The sequence below is a fragment of the Colossoma macropomum genome, unplaced genomic scaffold (assembly GCF_904425465.1).
Source record: "Colossoma macropomum unplaced genomic scaffold, Colossoma_macropomum, whole genome shotgun sequence".
Classification (NCBI taxonomy): Eukaryota; Metazoa; Chordata; class Actinopteri; order Characiformes; family Serrasalmidae; genus Colossoma; species Colossoma macropomum.
The window spans coordinates 19,793,977-19,806,170 of NW_023494810.1; positions in this window are offsets into that span (position 1 = coordinate 19,793,977).

The following is a 12,194-nucleotide window of genomic DNA, read 5'->3' on the forward strand; positions in this document are numbered from 1 at the left end:
ATCACTGATATGGCTGTTATTGTCAGTTGCTTATATTTGACCTTACTTTTAAGTTTGATTTGTATTTTTAAGTTCTCCTGTATTTTAATCATTTAGTAGTTTACAGTTTCCTTTTGGACCTTGCACTTGGTTCTTGTCCATTGAAGGAGAAACAGCCAACTAAACATCTCCTCCAATCAACCTTCTTAGTTGTTTCCAGTTGTTTAGCTTGCCAATTCTCAATCAGTGAAGGAGGCCAAGTGCTGAGTCCAGGGCAACCATGTGACATCACTAACAAAGTGCACTCCAATGGCAGTCTACTAGTAATAGGATTTAATCTACTTTTAATAAAGTAGAAACTAGAAGAGGGAAATGTGTGGTCAATTTTTGTGTTGACTTGACAAAACCAGCTGGATATGAAAAAGTAGTCATAGCTGTTGTAACATGTTCGGAGACGAGAAGGCAGGATGCGTGTGTGAGCTAGCAGTTTTATTGTTGTCCATGTCCGGCTCGCGTGAGATCGTTGGTAAATTAGAAGTCAAAAGTAAATGTGTAACTACGACACCTATTACACTATAATAGGTGCACGAAATACAACTACACTGCTTTTATTTTGAAGGCAACTGTTTTGTTTTTAAATTTGTGTCTGTCCGGTCAGTGCACTTATGCACCTTCACTCAAATGTGTCAGCAAATGTGTTGGACAGCTTTCAAGAAGATAGCTCTTAGCCCTTAAATGTGTCAGCTAACGTTAAAAAAAGGAAGACTGATGCAGAATGCAGAGTTTTTAACAAGGCGTGGACTTAACTAAATATTTATTTACTGAAGTCAAAGGTAAAGCTTTGTGCTTAGTTTGTGGAGAACAGATACCTGTGTTTAAGGGTTACAATTCGAATCGCCATTATGAGAGTAAACACGCAGAGAAATACAAGAACTTGACTGATGCAGAGCGAGCACAGACATCTGAAGATTTTCTAGCGAAACTGCAAAGGCAGCAAGGATTTTTTTACAAAGCTCCACTCATCCAGGGATGCAGCAGTCAGGAAAAGCTTTGTAATATCCCACAAAATCGCAAGAAACAGTAAGACATTCTCTGATGGGGAGTTTGTCAAAGAATGTTTGGTGGACTCTGCAGCGCTAATTTGTCCTGAGAAAAAAGAAGCGTTTGCAAATGTGTCCCTCTTCAGGCAAACCGTAACAGTACAGGTCGAGGATATCGCGGGTAATTTGGAGCTTCAGCTGCAAAACAAAGCGGATAATTTTAACTTTTTTTCCTTGGCTCTGGACGAGAGCTGTGATGTCCGCGATACAGCCCAGTTAATTATCTTTGTACGTGGGATAACGAAAAACGGAGATGACGGAGGAGCTGGCAGCTATGCGGTCATTGAAAGGGACCACGACGGGGAGTGATTTGTTCACAGAGGTAAATGCATCCATGGACAAGCTGGGACTAAAATGGGACAAACTGGTAAGTGTTACAACCGATGACTGTCCAAATCTGACAGGGAAAAATGTTGGACCTTTAAAGCGGATGCAAGATAAAGCGACTGAATTGAACCCAGAACAGAAATTGATATTTTTGCATTGCATTATTCATCAGGACGTGTTGTGCAAGTCACGTGTTGTAACTAAGATGGTTAATTTCATCAGGGCAAGAGCACTGAATCACAGTTTGTTGCGCTGTTGGAGGAGCATGAAAGTGAACATAGTGACATAGGCTACCAGACAGCTGTGAGAGGGCTCAGCCTTGGCAAGGTGCTTAAAAGAGTATGGGACTTGAGAGCACAGATTCAGGAGTTGAGAAGAAAGGCAAGGACATCCCAGAGCTCTCACATACACACTTGATGGCATATCTGGCTTTTGCTGTTGATGTGACTACACTATTGAATGAACTAAATACCAAGCTGCAAGACAAGGGCCTCTTTGCACATGAAATGTACAGCTTGGTGACGGCTTTCATGAGAAAGTTGAAGTTTCTTTCAAGCCAATTGGGGGGCAACATTCTCACTCACATGCCAACACATCACAGTCACACCATCAGCTTATCACCTCCACAGGTATTCATCCATGTTAGGGGCACTGCATGGTGAGTTTTCAAGATCATTTGAAGACTTCAAAACGTGAATCAAAACGTCATTGATCTGCAGTCTGACAGTCTACTGGCAGAGCATTTTAAGTCAGTATCATTACTGGAGTTTTATTCTTCTCTCAAAGAGGAAAACTTTCCACACATAAGGAGGCATGCTCAGAGCATGTTGGTTCTTTGGATCTACCTACATATGTGACCAAACATTCTCAGTGATGAAGTTCAACAAATCCAGATACAGATCCTCTCTCAGTGCTGATCACTTGTGTGCTGTCCTTCGCATATCCACCTTAGATATTCAACCTGACTTCAATGCACTGGCTCAAGCCCACAACAGGCTAGATTTCTCTCACTGAACACAAAAAAAGAACTGAGGTAGAACAAACAAACAAAGCAGGGTGCATTTATTTCTTTTTTTGTATAAAGTTAATGTGATGCTGGTCTTTGAAAAAACTAGATTTTTTGTGTAAAGTTGTGATGCTAGTTTTTTAAACGCTGCAAAAGATGCACATTTTCAAAACTGTTTTTATAAATGTTTGTTAAATAGTGATGTAGTTCTGTGCTCCACATTTTCATTGCATCATTGTAATGTTTCATTTACTGTTCTTTATTAAGTTAAAGTGATGCTGGTCTTGCTATTTTGGGTCAGGTTGTGATGCTAGTTTTTTTAAACACTGCAAAATTTTACAATTTTCTTAACTGAACAATCACAAGTTCATTAAATAATGATATAATTCTGTCCTCCACATTTTCATTATATCATTGTAATGCTTCATTTACTGTTTTTTCATAAACAGACATTATATATACTGTATACAGTATATATGCATTGGGCAGAACTGAGTTAAGTATATTAGTCTGGCCCTCTAAAACCATTGCAATTTCTCATGTGGCCCCTTGGGAAAGTTAATTGCCCACCCCTGCTCTAGACTACAAAGATTATTGTCAAAGTTCATGTTTATGCTGGCATGACATCCAAAGAGAACAAGTTTTAACAATATATATAGACATTACCTGTGTAAAGTGTAAGTTCATTTGCTGATAATTTTCATGCCTAAATGCTTTCCTGAATTGAAATGACATTTTCTGACATGAAAAAATGTGGAAAGTGTTTGCAAGTGGAATCATCAAGACTTAATTTACAATAAGGCAACACATTTTGCAAGATACACTCTGCATTTGTCTAATTTTTTAAGTCACATGATTTAAATTGCCATGTCAGCTGTTCACTAAAATAATGAAGCCTTTCATGCATGTTATGTTTCTGGAAAGATTAACAAGCAGTAAAAACACAATGTTTTTTTTTATCAATATGGAAAAAATCTGTAGCTATTCCTGTCAGGAAAGTTAGTGCACCCCCATCAGAAAAGGTTATGAACTGTTAACCTCTAGCAATATTATATTGTAAACGTAGTAAATTACAGGTATATCCTGTAATTTATAAAAAAAAAAAAAATAAATTATTAAACCATCCATTTTTACAACAGTAGGATACAGTTAATTTAACGGTACATTCCTGGCAACCCTGCTGCCAGTGCTTTACCATTTTTTACAGTGAATTTTTTTACAGTGAAGCCTACCACACAATGATGCTGTAAGGTCCTTAAATGGATATTATTTTAGATTATGACACATGATAGCCAGTGAGGAACTGCATCCCTCGTGGCTGAAATGTGTAAGAAGGCATAAAATGTCAGGCCTGCTAAATAGATGGACGGACAGACAGACGGACGAAAACTGAATTGGGTAACACTTTCAAACACGAAACTGCATGTTCCTAATCATTTATTGGCTGTCGTATCTGTTATATCTGTAATGAAAAGATTCATTCATCTTGGTAAATGCACAAAATCAACTATTGCTACACAACCTGATAGCTCTTCTTCTCATACCTCATTCTCTTCAAATGTCCACATCGAGTGATTTATGTCTTCCACTTTACTGTTTATAATATCAAACTACACAACTGTCTATTTTTGTTTTAGCTATTCAGCTTCTCACTTCTACAGTGAAGTTATGAAACCTTTTTGATTTTGTTTCTAGGCTGAAGCAATGGTGAAAATATATAATTATACATAAACATACATTCTTTCTAAGCTACTTTCTTTTTACGTAGCGTTACAGATTCCAACAAGCACATGTTCCACTTGTTGTCAACTGTCATACAATGTATCATAATGTTTTTTTTATTTATTTATTTTACAGTGAACACTTGGGACTAATTCTTATAACGACATTGAAAGTGTGTACATTTTTGAAGCATTTTTTGCTGACTGAGTAATCAACAAACATAATTACAAAATTCTAGAGAGAAAATGTTATCTAACCAAGATTTTGCAAAACACATACCTTTTGATATGCATATCACACTTCACAGAATTGAAGTGTGCACAGCCTGAACATTTCCCATCTGTATGGCATAGTCTAAAGCACTGCATATTGGTGAGGACAATTAAAGGTTTAGTTGTGTGAGACTGGGCATTTCCTTGGTCACGAGGTGAAAATGAAGTTAATTATTTACTACCCTACATTGTTTAAATAACACACAGTCATTTGAAATCCGAAAAAGGGGAATTTCCTTTATTGTTGATTGAAATGTGTTGTATTCAAGTTCTTTTGGTCAAAATAACCAAGAAAGTTAAGGCAGCACAATAGGCCCTTTTCACAGAGTTTGATGACGTGTTTCTGCTTTAGTTTAGCAGGGTAAACACAGTGGCGCTACATGTCTACACAATCTTCCACGGATTTGTTTCACTGACATCTCTCGAATCATAGATGAGGTGTTGGTTGCAAAACGGGCAAAAGCTGAAAAGGGTTACAAACTCCTTTTTGAGAGGTACCTCTTCAATTTTGAGGGTGAGTAATTCTTTTTAAACAGGTTAGCTAGCACTAGCTAGTTAGCAGTTAGCTAGATAGAGGGCAATGAATGAACAAATGAATAACGGTAGATGACTAGCTAGCTAGCTGTTTAATGTTTTCGCCTCTATTTTAACAATTACTATACCGCTAAAGATTTGATGTGCTTATATGAAACTTTGAGTTGGATAGTTTAAAGAACTGTGTTTTCCCCTTTATACAGTATCAAATACAATCGGTGACGAAGTGACAGTAAGGACTAGGTGTCATCGATCTATCAGGTGTTTTAGATAGGAAGGTTCATAAACAGGGAGACAAATTAATATTAAACGACATTAAGCTATCATATTTATTTTTAACAGTTCAGTTAAGCCTAAGCTGATTCTGTGTAGTTTGATAACAAAGTAATCCAGTGGCTCAGATACAGTCTCTTGTACTGAAGCAAATCTAGCAGCCAAATGTATAATTTGCAAGTTTCTGGTTAATTTGCCACCCTGTTGATCATATTAAAGCAGTGCTTGGTTGTTAAGAGGTTCAGTATGTTTCCACATCTTTCAAATATTGTTCAGGTAGACAGTAAGCTTAGGGTTGCCTAACAAGTTACAGATGTAGTAATAAGTGAATGGCTAAAACATGGCTATGTATGTTTGGTGACTTTGTAATTAAAAATTTCTATTCTCTCAGAGCTAACAGTATGTCTGTGCTTTGAACTATAGATGACCCTTCATGCCACCCAGGTTCCTGCAGAAGTATTGAAGACATCATGCACTTCTGTTGCAGGGAAGGCTTTCTGCAATCACCTTATTGCTCTGCTTTATCAGAGTGCCCATTACAGCACCATGGACTTTAAAACAGTCCCTCTTCCTGTAGCCTGCACCAGCACCTTGCAAACTTGGCACAGGCCAAGGACTGAGGTAAAACTCAAGAAGGGCAGCATCATTTCCTTTTTTGGTTCATTCGGTACAATGCTCATAACTAGAATGTAACATTGTGATTAATTCTAAATAATGATCTCCAGGGAATACAGCCAGAAGCAACAGGTAACATGGAAGTCCACTCTTTATCAAGCATATCTAGGTGAGTTGATAATAGTATTTCTCAGAGAATCCTGTATGGGGAAGATTCTGTGCTAGATCTTAAACAAATAAAAATAGATAATAAATGTAATATACAATGGTGTTTAGTACATATAAATAAAAAACAAACCATTCTTCACATAGTTCTGATGTCATACTAAGAAACAATTAGCGGGGATTTGCCTTTTAAGAACTAAATGCTGAATTCATATCAGCCATGTAATATATCCTGAAAAGTAATCAATACAGATATATTGTAATTCACTTTCATTGAAATTCATGCTTAAAAAATGTAAAATACAGTTTATGTTTTAATTTAATGGCTTGATTATTTTCATGGAGGACACACTAAGATGTACAGTACAGTACATACCTGAGAAAGCTCTAAAGCAGAGGTGTCCAATCTTATCTGTAAAGGGCCGACGTGGCTGCAGGTTTTCATTCCAGCCAAGCAGAAGCACATGTGAACAGTTGTTTGAAGACTGACCAATTGGTTAAACAAGTGGAATCAGGTGTGCTGCTGGTTGTTTAGAATGAAAACCTGCAGCCACCACAGCCCTATGCGGCTAAGATTGGACACCCCTGGTCTAAAGGTATAATTCTTACCTGATAAACGGTCTAAGGGTACAATACTTACCTGAGAAATGATCTGAAGGTACAATACTTACCTGGGAAACTGTTAGAGGGTACAATACTTACCTGAGAATGGTCTAAAGGTACAACACTTACCTGAGGAACGGTTTAAAGGTACAATACTTGCCTCAGAAACGGTCTAAAGTAATAATACTTACCTGAGCAACAGTTTGAAAGTTCACTGCTTACCTGAGAAATGGTCTGAAGATACATTACTTACCTGAGAAACAGTCTGAACATATAATACTTACCTAATATGATACTAACAAACATGGGAAAAAACTGAGTAACAGTTCAATCATGCCCTAAGGTAACTTAAGTCTTCTGTTTTGTCTTTTGTTGTAAAGGTCCCTTTCCTGACCCTCACATATTGGAACTTGCAGAGAAACTGAGAAACATGCGCCCACAGCCTGGAATATGCAAGTCACTTCTGAATCGAGATTAGGAGCTGCTCATGGTAGACTCCAGAGTTGGTCCCGTGCCACATGGCTCAGTTTTGTCATATCAGTGCCCACCTGAAAGTAACAGCGAGTTAATCAAGCACCCAGATGCCCCACAATACCCACAACTGCCCATTGAGAATTACAGATTTTACTTCATATTTGACTTCACACCCAACTACAAACAGAAATGTCACCTGGAAAGCCTAAAAGTGACCACCACACAAGCAGCCATGATTGAAGGAACAACACAGGAGCAGTCTAGCTCACAGCTTTGGTTTGAGGTGCGCCAGCCGCGTATCACAGCAAGCAGGTTTCATAAGGCGTGCCATGTCCGTGGAAAATCTTCTTCTCAAGCTCTGACAAAAAGAATCCTTAAAGGTACACCACAAACCCGGGACATGAGAGGAGGACAGGAACTGGAGTCTGAAGTTCTACCATGTGGATCATCATCCATCCAGATACTCCCCACCTTGGAGCAAGCCCAGATGCAAGGGTTTATGACCCTACAGCATGACCACCATTTGGACTGGCAGAGGTGAAGTGCTGCAACGTGGCATCAGTCATGGGGGTTAAACATCTTAAAGTAGTTGGAGGTGAGGCCATGCTGAAACCCACTCACAAATACTACTGGCAGGTACTGGGACAGCTTGCCATAACTGGTCTTGAATGGTGTGATGGCATCACAGATACTCTGATGTCACCATTCAGAGGATTTGGCAGGACCAAGGACAACATCCATGAAAGAAAACCTAGACGTGTTTTATCATCACGTATACATGGATGTCTACCTAAATGAGAAAGTACAGACCTACTTAGTATAGATAGTAAATTAAGATTTTAAAATTGTCGGTTCTGTTTGCTGTTGCAGTATTGTTTTTGTTGAAATATTGAATTTTCTGAATAAATTTGTATTCTTTATTTTTGGATGTATTAATTTTGTCTTTTTTAAATGAAGCACATAAACCAGCATTGAGAATTATTTGAAAAAAAAATGTTTTTGCCATTTGTTTACTGCATTAATTTGTTTTTATTAAGTGCACATAGAGAAACCATTTAATTCCCTTCAAAAATCAGATACTTTGGGTAAACATGTTCACTGAGAAAATATTAATATTTTCGGTTATGTTCTAAAGAATGCTTGAATTCTGATAACTGCAAATATATTGTTTAAAATCAGTATATTTGGAATACATTATTTATTGGCCATACCATTGCAGAAAAGTCGGTTACTTACAAAGAAAATTAGAAAATGTCTGTGACCTTGAATACACCAAGGACAAGTGGGTTAAAAATGTATCAGATTTATTATTTATAAACATTAATTATAAAATTGTGGACTGGAATATTTTAAATCCATTGAAATGACTTTATACTAAGTTGAATGCATGTAGCGTTTTTCATATCCAGTGTTGTTTAACAGAAGCAACATCAACATACAAAAACGTCCTCTGGACAATAATAACAGTAACACTTGAACAACTAGAAAGGAACTATAGTAACTGGAGTGAGAGTGACTGAGAAAAGTGGGAGATTTAAGCTGAGCTTGTAAGCAGTTTTGTACAGAGTCGATTAAAATGAAATACATTAATCTGCACTGAAAAATTCTAAAACCTGAAAATGATTGAATAATTACACCTATTGATGAACACATGAGTTCAAACAGGTTTATCCTCCTTGATGTCCAGGGGACCCTGGTAGTTCGATATCAAGCAACAGATGGCCCAAAGTTGGTTGACTGAGCCTGTGAGGGAAAGTGGGACAACCCCATCCCAGATGTGGTACTCCTTCAATCTTTGGATTGCCCTTTCCACAAGCACTCTTAAACATGCTATAGCTTGTGTCTGCTCAGCATCTTCTTTGCTGAATTGAGCAGACCTCTTGAAGGGGAGAATGATCAGGGTGGCCCCTACTTCTGCTAACATCCTTTCAATCTGAAAGACCTTATCAGCCATCACTCCATCTCCTGGTTGTAGCAGCCTGGTGAAGTTAGACCTCCGAGTTATTTCCTGATCTGAAATGGATCCGGTGTAAAGCTGGGAAACAAATGTGATGATGCCACAGGGAGCAACCCCAACCAGTCCCTTGAATATTGTGTGATGTTTATAATTTGAGAAGCTTCCAGATTGTAGGGTGAGTGATGTTGCTGTCTCACAGTGGACCTCTTTGCAGTCACTCTGGGCAATACCGGCGGAATTTTTTGGGCATGGTAGCTTGCACCTGCTGTCGAGTCATCCATGAAGGTTGAGAGCCCAAACCAAGGTGAAAACAACTGGTCCATGTTGTGATGATGCGGCCAACTGTTGACAAACTGACCTTGAACACTGACGCCAAGGCTTGTTCCTTGAGTCCAGCAGAAATGCGGCAAATAAACAGAACACATTCATTCAGGGGCAGTTTGTGATGAGCACTGGGTGTTCCATATGCCTCCCTCTGTGCCTTGGTCCAGTAAATGATTCTAGAAGCTGACGGTGCAAAAGACTCCCAGAACAACATGAACATTTCCTTGTGTGAAGAAACGGAATTCTTCATCAGTTGAGTAGAAATGATTCATCTTAGGTTGATCTGTCAGGAATGTAAGCCTCTTTATTTCGTTCTCCAGCTTTCTGATCCAGCTCCTTTATCCTTGCAGCGGCAGCATCCACTGTTCCTGTGACAAAAGTTTTACTAGAGTTTTACTGTGAAGAAAAATGTCACTAGCTCTGTACTTGACATTTATTGATGTAGTAAATATAAATGTGCAATGTTTAGACAACATACATATTATTTGGTATCATATTAGTCAATCTAAGTGTGTGTCTGTGTTTTATTTTTATATATTATATATTTTTTATATATTATATTGACTGTTTAGGAGGTGATTACAATGCTTATTTTGATCCAGTTATACAAGTAAATACTATATCTTTAGACAGTTATACAGGTAAGTATTGTATCTTTAGACTGTTATTCAGTTAAGTATTGTATTTTAAGACTGTTATACAGGTAAGTACTGTATTGACTGTTATTCAGGTTAAGTGCTGTATCTTTAGACTGTTATTCATGTAAGTACTGTATCTTGAGGCTGTTTTTCATGTACGCATTGTATATTCAGACTGTTTACTAGGTACATTGTATATCCAGTCTGTTTAGTAGACAAGTATTATATTGTTTATTCGGACTTTTTATTATGTATATTCATATATGAGTTAACGTTACTTACCAGGAGATGGTGGACGCCAGTAAGCTCCATAACATTAGCAGTGGGCTCACACTGCATAGCCTCCAATTCCTTAACGTTTCTCTCTCCCATGGCGGCATCAGTGTTGAAACCGAGACGAGTACTTGCTCTCTCGTATGGTGCCAGAAGATTTTCCTTCCGACTCCCAAAATCATTCTAGGCAAATTGGGGTGGAACCGATCCCTTCTTTAGTCTAACTCTGCTTCCTCCCTCTTTTATATACAGCTCCTCGGGCTCGAAGTGCTGTCTACACACATATGTACTGCCACGCAAAATAGTAATTTGGGCACTTTCGTCTCTCCTAATTGCTGTAATCCTTTCAACACGTAAATGTTCATCTCTTGGGAAGTCATGAAAACTCAAATGCGGTTGTTTTCTTTTGCTGTTTGAGCAAAAAGGTACGCTACAGTAGCACTTTATTTTTTATTTAAAGTCAGACCAATACATTATCAGACACCATATAAGAATATGTGAACAGTACTCTCAGCAATATCATCATACCATCCAAGCACATCATGATGTCAGAGAGTAAGGATGCAACCCTACAACCTGCATATAAAAACCTATGTCTAAAGGAAGATGCATACATACACATATAAAAATACACGCACTCACTCTCTCTCTCACACACACACACACACACACACACACACACACATACATACACATACAAGAGGAAAACCATTTAATCAAGTGTCTCTCCATAAAGCTGGTCATAGAAATTCAAAAATCTATTACTGTTCTTAGTTTCTACAAGATGTAAGGACTGGAGTAGTGATTTAAATTCCACTAAAAAGAGGGACAGGGTTGGTTGAGAATTTGAAAACTTCTGTTTATGAATAAAGAATTTAGTATGTAGAATGAAAAATATATATATATACTAAAGAGGCTTGTTAGTAAACTTATTGTAGTAACAAATAATATCTTGGAGTTTTAAGTTTCATCAGCAGATCCACAGAAGAAGCAAAAACTATTAATGTCAACAAATTTGGAAATAACAGAACTCACAGGGTATATCTTATGTAAAATTTTAAAAGGAACTTCTTTGATCTTATTGGATATACAGTATTTATGAGGCAAATGCCACACCCTTTTCCAATTGATATCCTCAATAAAGGACATCCAATAGATCTTACCCCTAGGGGAAATTTGTTTTTGTTGAAGAATGTACTGAATGTGTTTATTATCACATTTTTTTTCCAAGTATATTTATACCACCCAAAAGCAACGAGGGTAGCAAAGTGTGAAAAGGGCCTATACCTCCCGGATGCATCTCGTGACAGGGGTGCCGAATTCGGCACAGCACGGGCATGGTATGGTGCAAATGTAGGTTATTGCTAATGTTAGCTAACGCTGGTTCATTTTCTTCTTCGTTTTCAGACAGTTTCGTTTAAGTACTCGACCACAAAATTACTTGAAATGCCCATCCCAAAATATGATGACTTGGCACTCACTTTCTGTAAACTTACTGCGATAGTAACTTCATTTGCTAAGTTAGTGGGCTAACTTATCCTCACTAACATCTGAAAAACATGGGGACAAATTGCACTAATTCTTTATCAGAGAGAAAAAAACTATTAAATGGCATCATCTGCATATGGCATTATATTATCATCAGACCGCATCCCTCGGTTTTAAACACACACATTCCACAACAGGCTTAACTTAGGTAAAATGCTCTATAGTAAATCATAACATTTACTTACCTTAGCCTGAAATGTTAAGTGCTCTGCAGATGAAGGGACACCATCAGCCTTCAGGCGAAGATGTCCTTCAGGCAGAAGTTTCACCTCAATTAAGCTGTCGAAGCTGCCCTCATCAGAGTGTGCGCAAACATGCATCCTGATGAGTGTTGGTACTGGGATGCAGACCGATCATGTGTAACCACTGCCTGACCAGTGCAGA